General features: G+C 35.3%; 1 protein-coding gene and 1 non-coding gene across 2 annotated transcripts in view; both read right to left on the bottom strand.

Moving 5' to 3' along the window:
- Positions 1–12394, bottom strand: part of PSMD1 (proteasome 26S subunit, non-ATPase 1) — a 114435-nt gene that overhangs the window by 32145 nt on the left and 69896 nt on the right. The window lies entirely within an intron of this gene.
- LOC115832668 lies at positions 4571–4740 on the bottom strand. Its single transcript, XR_004028186.1, has one exon. It is a non-coding gene; the product is annotated as a U1 spliceosomal RNA (small nuclear RNA).

Raw genomic sequence — 12394 nt, 5'->3', positions numbered from 1 at the left:
TAATACTTGGGTGACGGGATCAACTGTCCCACAAACTTTAGCATCACACTATATACCCACGTAACAAACCTGCACATGTACCCCCAGAATCTAAGGTAAAAGTTGAAATTACAAAAAAAAGAAAGAAAAAAAAAGAAACTAGGCTCTTTCCTACACTTTGAAACAGCATATACAGCTCTAGATTTTTCACCATCACCAAACATTTACTGAGACAAAACCAACACATATAAGAATGTGTATTAAAGGCAGGCATGGTGGCTCATGCCTGTAATCCCAGCACTTTGGGAGGCCGAGGTGGGCAGATCACTTGAGGTCAGGAGTTTGAGACCAGATGGCCAACATGGTGAAACCTCCTCTCTACTAAAAAGACAAAAATTAGCCAGGCATGGTGGTGGGCACCTGTAATCCCAGCTACTTGGGAGGCTGAGGCAGGAGAATCCCTTGAACCCAGGAGGTGGGAGGTTGCCGTGAGACAAGATCGCACCACTGCACTCCAGCCTGGGTGAGACAGCAAGACTCGAGGAAAAAAAAAAAAAAAAAAAAAAAAAAATATATATATATATATATATACACACACACACACACGCACATATATAAAAATATATAAAATATATATTATACATAAAAATATATAACGTATAATATATAATACATAAAATACATATTTATATGTATATATAACACATAAAATACATATTTATATGTATATATTATACATAAAATATATAACTATATAATACATTTAATACATAAAATACATATTTATATGTATATATAATACATAAAATACATATTTATATGTATATTATACATAAAATACATATTTATATGTATATTATACATAAAATACATATTTGTATGTATATTATACATATTTATATGTATATTATACATAAAATACATCTTTATATGTATATATCATACATAAAATACATCTTTATATGTATATATCATACATAAAATACATCTTTATATGTATATATCATACATAAAATACATCTTTATATGTATATATCATACATAAAATACATCTTTATATGTATATATCATACATAAAATACATCTTTATATGTATATATTATACATAAAATACATTTTTATATGTATATATTATACATAAAATATATATTATATGTATATATTATACATATAATATATATTTATACAATATACAATATATAATTATATTGTATATTGTATAAATATATATCATATAATATATATTATTTGTATATATTATATAATATATATATTATATATAAATATATTATATATATTATATATATAAAAGTGGCAAAGCGGCATAAACTACCTAAGATAGGAATGCTAAGGAGAAAAAAATATCACAGAAAGAGGTAACAGTGATCAGGAGATGAATTCACAGAGAATGCAGACATAAAGTGACTTTGAAAGTATTGGAAGAATTGCACAAATAATGAAGAGGAGTATAGGCATCAGGGTAAGGAAGTAAGTCAGGAAAGGTCTAGAGATTGGAATTCACCTGGCTTGTCTAATCTGAACACAGTCAGTGTTTTTGTAGCATATGTAATAAAAAATAAAAGTGGAAAGGCAATTAAGAGCAAAATGATACAGTGTCTTGAATGTCAGGTTTAGCAATTTGCATTTTATTTTGCAGATAAATGGAATGATGATTTAGAAAGATTAAGGAGATACCTGTGAACAAGACAGGTTAAAAGCATGAAGTGGAAAAACCAGCAAGAAAACTATGTCAGTAATTCAAACCAAAAAAATAAAATTCATACACTATTGGCCCAAGGGCCCAATCTGGCCCGTAGCAGATTTTATTTGGCCTACATACTTTAAAAAAATTCAAAATAAGGTGTCAACATTTAAGATGGGAATATTTCACATTAAAACCCAAATTTCCAACTTCCCCAGAAAGGCTGTTTCAAGACCTTCATAATTCCTAGGGCCCAGGCCCTGAGTTTGGAGGTTCTACCCTACTTTCTTTTAAAAATACTAAAGTGAACCGAAATCCTACACTGAATATAATTCATATGTAACTGTATAGAAGTTGATTTGCATTTAATTAATTGACATTTTAGGGTTTTCAGACATTTAATTAAAACATTTATTTATTAAAAAGGCGTTTTAAAAAAAGACTATCCTGTTATGAATGAAAACAATTACCACAAACCAACTCAAATCTATAATTCTATGTTGGAACTGTCCTCTAGCGTCAAACTCCAGAGAGTGGTGAATTCAAATTTCAAAGGAATAGAATGAAGTTTATGAAAACTGTAACTGTTAAAATGAAATTTTGCAATAAGGGAAGGTTAGATTATTTTTCCCTACAATAGAGTCCGTCACTCTTTCTTGAGAATGTTCTCAGTTTGCCTAAACTTCCTTGTATGAATAATTTGGAAATAATACTAATTGTCACTAGTATTATTAGAAACAATACGGGAAAAACAGTATGGTGGTGTGAAAAAAGCAATATATTAGAAAACTAAAGATCTAGGTTCTAGTTCTAGTTTTGCTAAATTTGTTAGTTATGTGATATTAGACAAATCACTTGGGTTTCTCCTTTATAATTAGAGATAGATTTTCTTGACTGTTTTCCAGGAATAACAAAAACCAGACGAACAAGTAACTGAAAATATAGTAATAACATGTATGCTATCAGTTAATATGAACTGAGAAAAATAACAATAAGTTATATAAGAGGGAACCATGAAGTCTAAAACTCATGTTCTAGTTCCTGTTTTGTCTCTAAATAGTTGGGCCAATTTAGACAGTGTTCAATTAACCAAACATTCCAGGGTCCTTTCCTCATCTGAAAAGAGGAAGAATGGGACTAGAAGTTCTGTAAGTCTGTTCCAACTTTGCAATTCTATAGCATTTAAAAAATGAACAAATTATTGTAGGTTTAAATCAATGCCTATTATAGGACAACTTTTCTTCAATGAGTAACATTCCAATGAAATAAAAATAAAATTTAAAGTGATATTACACCAAAGAGGCTACTGAAAAGTTATTCTAAAACTTGTAGTTGAAACTACCATTTAACTTCTATTTTCACTCCTATAAGGCTAAGAACTTAAAGCTCCTTCCATAATTTGATACCCAAATTGTCTAACAAACTCACTCAAGTGTTTTACCACCTAATTAATTACCAATAAAACCACTCTAGACAGCACAAGGGCTGAGACTATATTTTCTATCTCCCATAATTTATTAGCACAGTGCCAGGTACTATAGGTAAAATAATTTTTATTACTTAATAAGAGACAAAGTTAAACTAAATTTACATTTAGAGACTTACACAAGTATTTTCTACGAAGTTCGAGGCCTAATGGTTAAGCACTAGGAAATATACCAAGCTCTTTGCTGTTCCACTTTTGCTTTCTCCCTTAAACTTATAATTGAGCTAGATAATCAAAACCAGGGAAAACTGACATACCTGTGAGTATTTCTTTCTAAGGCTAATTGAGTCTTGAATGGGCACAATTCTGATAGCAGAGGGATAAATGTTGTTGAAAAGGAATGAACATTGGAATGTGAGAAACAAGCTTGAGGAAAAGTAGGTAGGAAAGCCATATTGATTTTGTGTAGAGGAATAATAAGATAGCACTAGAAATAAAAAATCAGGACTACTAGCGTAATAACCACTTGGGTACATGGCAGGAATCTGAGCTTTCTGAAGAATCCTCTCTATCTTTCTCAAGACCTGGTGGCTGGGTCTAGTCAGTCATATTTACTGAGTGATTATTATACACAACATAGTGGGTTTAGACAATAACAAACATTTGGAAAAACTGGGTCTTGGTTTAGGCTCCCTCAGGACTTAGTTATGTGATTATCTGCCAATTGGCTGATACAGTGGTTCTAAATCTTTTTTGGATCAGAGTCTCCTTCCTCCTGCCCCTCTAAACACACAGATAACACATAATTTTGGGAGTCGCGCCTTTACATGTAACATAAGGGAATGTATCCTGAGGCTTTAAAATCTAGTTTATACAATTATCATGTAAAGAAAATGAAAAAACAACTTTGTTGCTGTTTAGTATTACTATACTTGTGGTTCATCATAAGGTATAATATAATAGGCAGCAGTAAGTAAAAACTTTGCTTTAATCCTAAGTACGTAATTCAATTTTTAATGAAAAAAATTGTAATTTTCTGCTTTAAAAAATGAAATGCACACCAAAATAAGCTAACTACATTCTAATTTGTTTTTTCAACAAAATTTCTTGGCTTGTAACTAAAAGTCATCTTGCCAATGTTACCATTTGTACAAGCCTTCCACAGAGCAGGAATTGTGCAAGGGCATATGCATAAGTCACTGCCATATCATTGGACCATAAACTGCACATATGAATTCCTTTATTTCGACACACTGGCTTTTAAATATTATTTCTTTATGAATATTTTGTGCAACCTCAACATTAAATCATTAATAAATCAAGATGCTTTAAAGAATATGGTGTCTTTCCTTTCCTCCTCTAATCCATCTTTACTAAAGGAGGAAAAACAGCAATATACATAGATAGGCAGAAACACTATTCTAAATGGGACTATCACAGAGGGAATTCTTCTCCCCTGACCCCAGGGAATTACCTGAAAGCAGTCCCCCATCCCCCAAAACCATAAATTATGCAATCAAATTTTCCACATTTAGACACATCAAGGGGGTCAGCTTATCCAAAGTGCAATGGACAAACTGTGCCCTGGGAAAACCACCTTTGTGGCTATGTGCCTATAATGCTAGGTAAGAATTCAGAGGGAATTTTTGAGGCTATAAGCCTCAGGATAGTCCCTTAGTAGAATAATGAATTTATAATTCTCATTAGGTAAGTGCCACAGTGTTAGAGGATTAACTCAATACACAGCAATTAAGAATATATCTGCCTCTGTCGCTTGAGTCCAGGATTTCAAGACTAGCCTGGCTAACGTGGTGAAATCCCGTCTCTACAAAAATTAGCCAGGTGTGGTGGCGCGCATCTGTGGTCTCCGCTACTCAGGAGGCTGAGGTGGGCTTGAGCCCAGGAGGTGAAGGTTGCAGTGAGCTATGATCACGCCACTGCATTCCAGCCTGGGCGACAGTGTGAGACACTGTCCCAAAAAAAGAATGTATCTGTCCCTATTTAATTCCCTTGTACTCTAACAACAGATTCCAAATAATCTGAGTAGTAATCTGAAATTCTAAGTGCCTATTGGATATCTTTAACCAAGTATACCACAAACCTCAATCAACATGTAAAAACCCACAAAGAAAGGAATAAAAAAGGGCATCCCTCTCCAAGTTGCTTCTCTTCCCGCCATGACAATTCATTGACATACCTAGGAAACTCCTATCTTTAATCATTCTGTTCTCTCACTCTCCACATATAATCTGCCACCAAGTCAAGAGAACCCCTTAAATCTTATTTCTGTTTCCAACTGCCCTGTTCCAGTTCCTGATCACCTCTCACTGGAAATAACACAGTGATTCCTCAAAGGATCTCTTTTCTTGACCTCTCTTCCATTTGTTGTGGTAGACAGAACAGACGCTTAGAATCAGAAAGACCTGGATTCCAATTCTACTGCTGCCATTTATTAGCAGGGTGACAATCACTAAATTTCTCTGAGCCTTAATTGCCTTACCCATAAAACAATACCTGCTCCTCCTTATGTATGCTGGGGAGAGTCGGTGGAGTGGTACTATCATCACTGAAATCTAGATGCATAACCAGAAATTGGCTTTAGATCAGAACCAGAAATTTGGCTACTAATATTTGATGTCCAAAGGTTTATCAAAATATAAAACAAGCTGAATATTAAACCTAGAAAGCTGGTTATATTTAGGGTTCAGACCTCCAGAATTTCGTCATCAACTTGTTAGGGAACTAATGGCATGCAGAATACTTATCAATTTGCCCCTTGGCTGCAAGGGCAGGATATTCCAGGGAAAACTGACTCACAGGAAAGAGCTTATCCTAAAATCTGTCTTAACATTTAATTTATTTTGTCATTTTTACTTGTTATAAAAGAGTAAATAAAAGATAACATATATACTATTCTTAAACCAACCACAAAACTCAAGTTCTTTTCTTTAGTAGAAAAGTCTTCTGAAAGGGGATAGAAGTTAGACTTAAGTTTTGTTTCCTAAAAGGCACTAACAATTTCATGAGGTTTAGAAAAAATTTGCCTGAGAACGAACATAAATACCAGGAGCCTAATGCAGAACTTTACCTAGTTGATTGCAATAAAGACTGAAATAGACTGTGAAGGCTATAAACTCAAAAGCATATAAAAAACCTGACAGTGTCTCAATCTAACAACAGTTCCAACTCTGACACATTCTTTAGAAAAAACAAGTGTTAAGATAAAGAATGACAAATTCTTTATTAAATTAGTTTAGACATTCAATCTTTTCAAGAGTACAGTAAAACCATAATATTCTTATATGTTTACTTCAATGTTTCAGCAGGCAACTCTAAAAGGACAAAAAACCTTTCTAAGCAATGATTGGAATGCAAACATTCACTGAAAGCAAAACTCCTGCACATTAATCTTTATATACACACACAGAGAGATATATGATATAAACTTTAAAGGAACAGTTAATAAATGATAAAATTGTATCACCATTTTGTAACATATAATGAATTAATAGGTCACAGCATGATTATCAACGACTGCTAACATCATGAAAATGGAAATAACTGTGTAGCGCCAGCCCCACCACCCTAAAAAAAATTTGAATGTGATCAAGCTTCTAGATTCAACTATCAATTTACAGGAAATATGAAGCACCAAACAACGCATTAAACTACACGTAAAGATGCAATCAGCAAAATTCATACCATGGGAAACAAAACAGAAATAACAACCGGTTTCTTCAGCAAATAAACTGCAAGGAGGAAGAAAAGAAAGAAAAAGAGGGCAAGGCAAGAGATGAAGAGAGAACCTACAGGTTAAAAGAAAATACATTAAATCATTAGTAACAATCCACTAGGCTTTCTTTCAGTTATTTTCAATAATTCTGACATTCCCTAAACTTTTCTTCAGTATAAACATTTGCCTCCTAGATAACATCACGAAATAATTCCTCCAGTTTGTTGTAATACCTTGGATCAGCATTTATAACAAAGCATTTAAATGACTAATCCTTAATCAGCAATAAAGCTTATTTCTACATCTCCATAAACATATTCAGAAAAACTGGCCAAGCACAGTGGCTCATGCCTGTAATCCCAGCATTCTGGGAGGCCGAGGCAGGAGGATTGATTGCATGAGCCCTGGAGTTCAAGACCAGCCCGGGCATTCCCGCGAAACCCCATCTCTACAAAAAATACAAAAATTAGCCGGGGATGGAGGTGCATGCCTGTAGTCCCAGCTACTTGGAAGGATCACTTGAGCCCAGGAGGTCAAGGCTGCAGTGAGCTGAGATCACACCACTGCACTACAGCCTGGGCAACAGAGTGATGCCTTGTCTCCAAAAACAAAACAAAACAACGTATTCAGAAAAATAAATGTTGAGAAACGGTCAAGTCACAGGAAAAACAGTGGACTTTATTTTAGGGGAAGGCAGTGGAGAGGAAAGAAATCAATACTTGGTAGACCATTTTATTAGCATAGAATGTGTTACCTATAACTTAGCTCTTTCACATGTTTTGATATGTTATTTAAAAGTATATTTAGAAAAAAAAAGTCTATTTACTTAGACAATTATAAATTTGCCAGTTGCATGTTTACTCAATGACAGAGCTACATGTTGTGGGAATCTGAGCAACTTTTCTTGTTCTCCTTTATTTTATTCTTTGGCTAGTTTATACGACTTGTAATAATAATAAAAAAACAACAGTGCCATTGGCCGGGTGCGGTGGCTCACCTGAGGGCAGGAGTTCGAGACCAGCCTGGCCAACATGGTGAAGCCTGTCTCTACTAAAAATATAAAAGTTAGCCGGGCGTGGTGGTGGGCGCCTGTAATCCCAGCTACTTGGGAGGCTGAGACAGGAGAACTGTTTAAACCCGGGAGACAGAGGTTGCAGTGAGCTGACACAGTGCCACTGCACTCCAGCCTGGGTGACAGAGTGAGACTCCATCTCAAAAACAAACAAACAGTGCCATTACAGGTAAAAAACAAAGAAGTAGGGGAAAGATATTATGCTTTTTTGAATTTTGTGGCATAAAACATTTTCAGGGAAAAAGCTGAGAAAGAAAACAATTTTCTTTCCCAAACATACTTTTGTTCTTCGTACCTCCATATTCTAAGCTACTGCTATTTGTAGCTTTTAACTCTATCAGTTTAGTATATAGTGAATACATGTAACTTACCACAAGAAAAAGCAAAAAACAAAACCACACAGACTGTGCCACAAACGTTACAAATTTAGTGAAAGAGAATTTATTTGTTGTCATCCTCCTGGACTTCAGAAAACTAAAAATTAGTATACTTTTAGGCAAGCTTTTGGTACATTTCCAAAAAGACTAATACTTTTCAGGTGCTGCTAAAATGGGCGAGGGAGAGAATTTTAAAGATGTAAGAAGAAGAGTCACAAGCCTTATACAAAGAAATTGCTGTGTTACTATAATAAACAGAGTTCTTAAAAATCTCAGATTGCATTCCTGGACCTAGAGAAATCTGTAATATTCAAAGTTGCAGCATTATTAGCACACTTGTTTCCATTTCTAATCAGCAAACAAAGAAAAGTCTTGCAGTATGAGTGAGCTGCCATCAACTTATTGCTATTTATTGAGAACTTTATTGGTATTTCTTTGATTTTTATAATAATGAACATAAATGTACTTTGATTCTCAGAAAGTTTAAATCACTTCTGATATTTAAACAAGTATTCTAATGATAAAAGTCTATTTCTAATAGCTGATTACTGTGATTACTGAGGATATGCAGAGTTGAGCAAATCTACTCCAAAAGATATTTGGGTTATGATCATCAACTATAATTCCAGGTATAGCAGTCTTTTGATTAAAGGACATCACAATTTTATGACATCAGGTTGTACTCCAGAGTTTCAATGACAAAAAAATCTTATTCTTTTGTTCTGGCAATAACCTGGCAAAATTGTCTAGATCGACTTTTACACAGGAATCCAGTAAAAAACTTAACCACAGGAGGGCTTAAAGAAGAAGGTGCTGTATTTTGGTAAGACAGCACTGTGGCATTTTAAACTGTCTGCCTACCACACCCCCACTCCTAGACTAGCCGTGACAGTAGAGATGGCAGCCTATCACACTCTTGGTACAGGCTGCTAATGCCAGAGGAAGCAACACAGACTTCATATACATATGAGTTGGGATCAAGAACCTAAGTAGAAGTCAATTGTGGAAAAGAATGATAACATGATCCCAAAGAAGGATAGGATGGATGAAAAGAAAGACATTTTGAGAAGACAGAGAAGGGAGCTTGTTTCTGATTTGTCAAAGTCTTTCATTAAAATAACAGGCAGTCAGGAGAGAACGAAGGAGTCTAACGAGAACAAATTAAGTTTGAAATAGCTATTCTTATAGTTTCAGCTCTTTCACTGATCTTGTCAAAGAGAATGAACATGAGAGGAATGAGTAAAAAGAAAGCTGAGAAATAATTGAGCTCCATTGTAGGTCCTGTTGAAGTGAGTTAGTCTTAGCTCTACCGTATCTGTACTATAGTTACCAATATACTTGTCTGCATCCTCCATAAAATTATAAATTACATGAGGACAGAAAATGTTTACCTTATTCATTAATGTATCTCCATGAGCATATGGCACTTAGTAAGTACTTCACAAATGAATACGTGGCGGATACAATCCCTGTCATGTTAAACATTCCTTAATGGTTACTGTTTAATAGGTATTATGACTGAGAAGTAAAAAAGTGTTCTTGGCTGATATTTAAGCTGTCTTCCTAGACCTATAAAGAATATTAGATTGCCCTTTTCAGTCAAAGACAGAATCTGCTCAATAAATTAAAAAGGCACAGGGAGAAAATTCAATTGTCTTAGAAAAAAATGTGCCAATTAGGTTTTTTTGGTTATTACGGGATTAGAGGCTGAGTCTGACCTTGAAGTTAATTTAGTAAGAGTTACTTTATCCGAAGTTTTTGGGAAAGGAAATATTCGACACAAATGAAGTTTCCAGATATTAAAAACTTCACTCTACCATTAAGAATCATACTTTTATATTTCTTATTATTTGGATAGAAATATTTAACAAATTCATTTCACATTTATTTGCTGAATGAACATGATCTAGCCTTTTCTTAAGTACACAGAAGTTATCACTGTGCTATCCATCATTATGCCACATAAAATGCTGTCAAAGGGCGTGGGGTGCGGAGGCTAAGGCAGGCGATCACTTGAGGTCAGGAGTTCGAGACCATCCTGGTCAACATGACAAAACCCCGTCTCTGCTAAAAATACAAAAATTAGCCAGGTGTGGCGGCAGGCATCTGTAATCCCAGCTACCTCGGAGGCTGAGGCAGGAGAATTGCTTGAACCTGGGAGGCAGAGGTTGCAGTGAGCTGAGATTGTGCTACTGCACTCCAGCCTGGGTGACAGAGCAAGGCTCTGTCTCAAAAAAAAAAAAAAAAAAAAAAAAAAGGCTACAAGCCTCTACTTTGAGTAGACCTACATGTTTATACATTTAAATTCTTGTGTTTTTTGTTGTTGTTGTTTCAGTTGACCCTGTTTGCTATTATCAAAGTGCTTGTCCACCTTTTAACTTGTTACTCAAATCTGGAGTAGGCAGGGAAACATGTTTATTAAAATTGTCTCAAGTGAATTTATCACTCAACATTCTTTTGTACTATCTACATCTACCACCATGTACAAATGTTATTTTCATTAAAGAAGGAGGAGAGGCAAAGTTTTGTGTGTGTATATACGTCTGTGTGTGTGTGCGTGTATGTGTGTAGAGAGTAAAAAGATATGGAGTGGGAACTTAGAGGCTACTTTCTACTTAAAGTGCTTAGGGTTTTAGAGCACAGGTTTAGTTATTTGCTGAGACTCAACTATCCTTTTATATAATTATTTATTTATTATTATTTTGCTTTTTTCTTGATTCTCAGCTATGCTTCCCATAACTTGAGATTGCCAAATAAGTAGCTGTTCTAACTAGTTATGTTCCTTAGCCATTAAACAGACTTAAAAAAGCAAAAATAAAAAAGATCCAAGTACCAATCTTACTTTTATAAGTTGAGGCAAAAAATGAGTGAATGTGAGTGAAAGGATTAATACCGGCAAAATACAATAATGACTGCATTTTTATAATATACTTAATATTTAAAAATTTTCATCTATAAACAAATCAATAAAGGCTTATTTCATACAAGTCTTTTCACTGGATATAATGGTGCTACTATTTTCAATCTGACATTACTTGTTTTGCAGATCCCTACCTGCCTTCATAAGCACAGATGTCAAAGTGTAACTTACAACTAAGCAGTATTTAAAAATATTTTCTTTTCCTTCCTTTTTTTTTTTTTTTTTTTTATCTTGGAGACAAGATCTCATTCTGTCACCCCATGCTGGAGCGCAGTGGTGTGATCTCGGCTCACTGCAGCCTCGACTTCCCCCAGGTTCATGCAATCCTCCCGCCTCAGGTCTCCCCTGACCCCCAACCCTCACCCCCTTTGCCGCCGCCCAGTAGCTGGGACTACAAGCGTGCACCACCACACCTGGCTAATTTTTGTGTTTTTTTGTAGAGATGGGGTTTTGCCATGTTGCCCAAGCTGGTCTCTTCTAGACTCAAGCAACCCACCTGTCTTGGTCTCCCAAAGTGCTGGGATTACAGGCATGAGCCACCGCACCTTGCCTTAAAATATTTTCATATTCCTGAATAGAAATTCTGGTACATTAATAAACATCTGATTTCTCTTGAATATTATTTCATCTAGAATTCTTCACAAGTATTTTTTCTAATATAGTAGATTTTGAGTTTTCAAAAAAGCAGCAAATACTGAATAAAATCTGAAGTGCTCAGTGGAGCTAAAATGAACTAAGTATTTTCCAATAACATTCAACATGAGCAAAGGAATACAAATTTGAAACAAGGGCACAAATGCCATCACTGATTTATAAGTAATTAATTTAAAAATATGCATCTATAATGATCTTTTTTTTTTTTTTTTCTTGAGACGGAGTCTCGCTCTGTCGCCCAGACTGGAGTGCAGTGGCGCAATCTCGGCTCACTGCAAGCTCCGCCTCCCGGGTTCACGCCGTTCTCCTGCCTCAGCCTCTCCGAGTAGCTGGGACTACAGGCGCCCGCCACCACGCCCGGCTAATTTTTTGTATTTTTAGTAGAGACGGGGTTTCACCGTGGTCTCGATCTCCTGACCTCGTGATCCGCCCGCCTCGGCCTCCCAAAGTGCTGGGATTACAAGCGTGAGCCACTGCGCCCGGCCCTATAATGATCTTTTAAAAGGAAACCTTGAGAATGCTGAGGTTCTA

This window comes from Nomascus leucogenys, chromosome 22a (genome assembly GCF_006542625.1).
Source record: "Nomascus leucogenys isolate Asia chromosome 22a, Asia_NLE_v1, whole genome shotgun sequence".
NCBI classification, from domain to species: Eukaryota; Metazoa; Chordata; class Mammalia; order Primates; family Hylobatidae; genus Nomascus; species Nomascus leucogenys.
The sequence above is the reverse complement of the archived record's forward strand: the minus strand, read 5'-3'. Positions and strand labels throughout refer to the sequence as shown.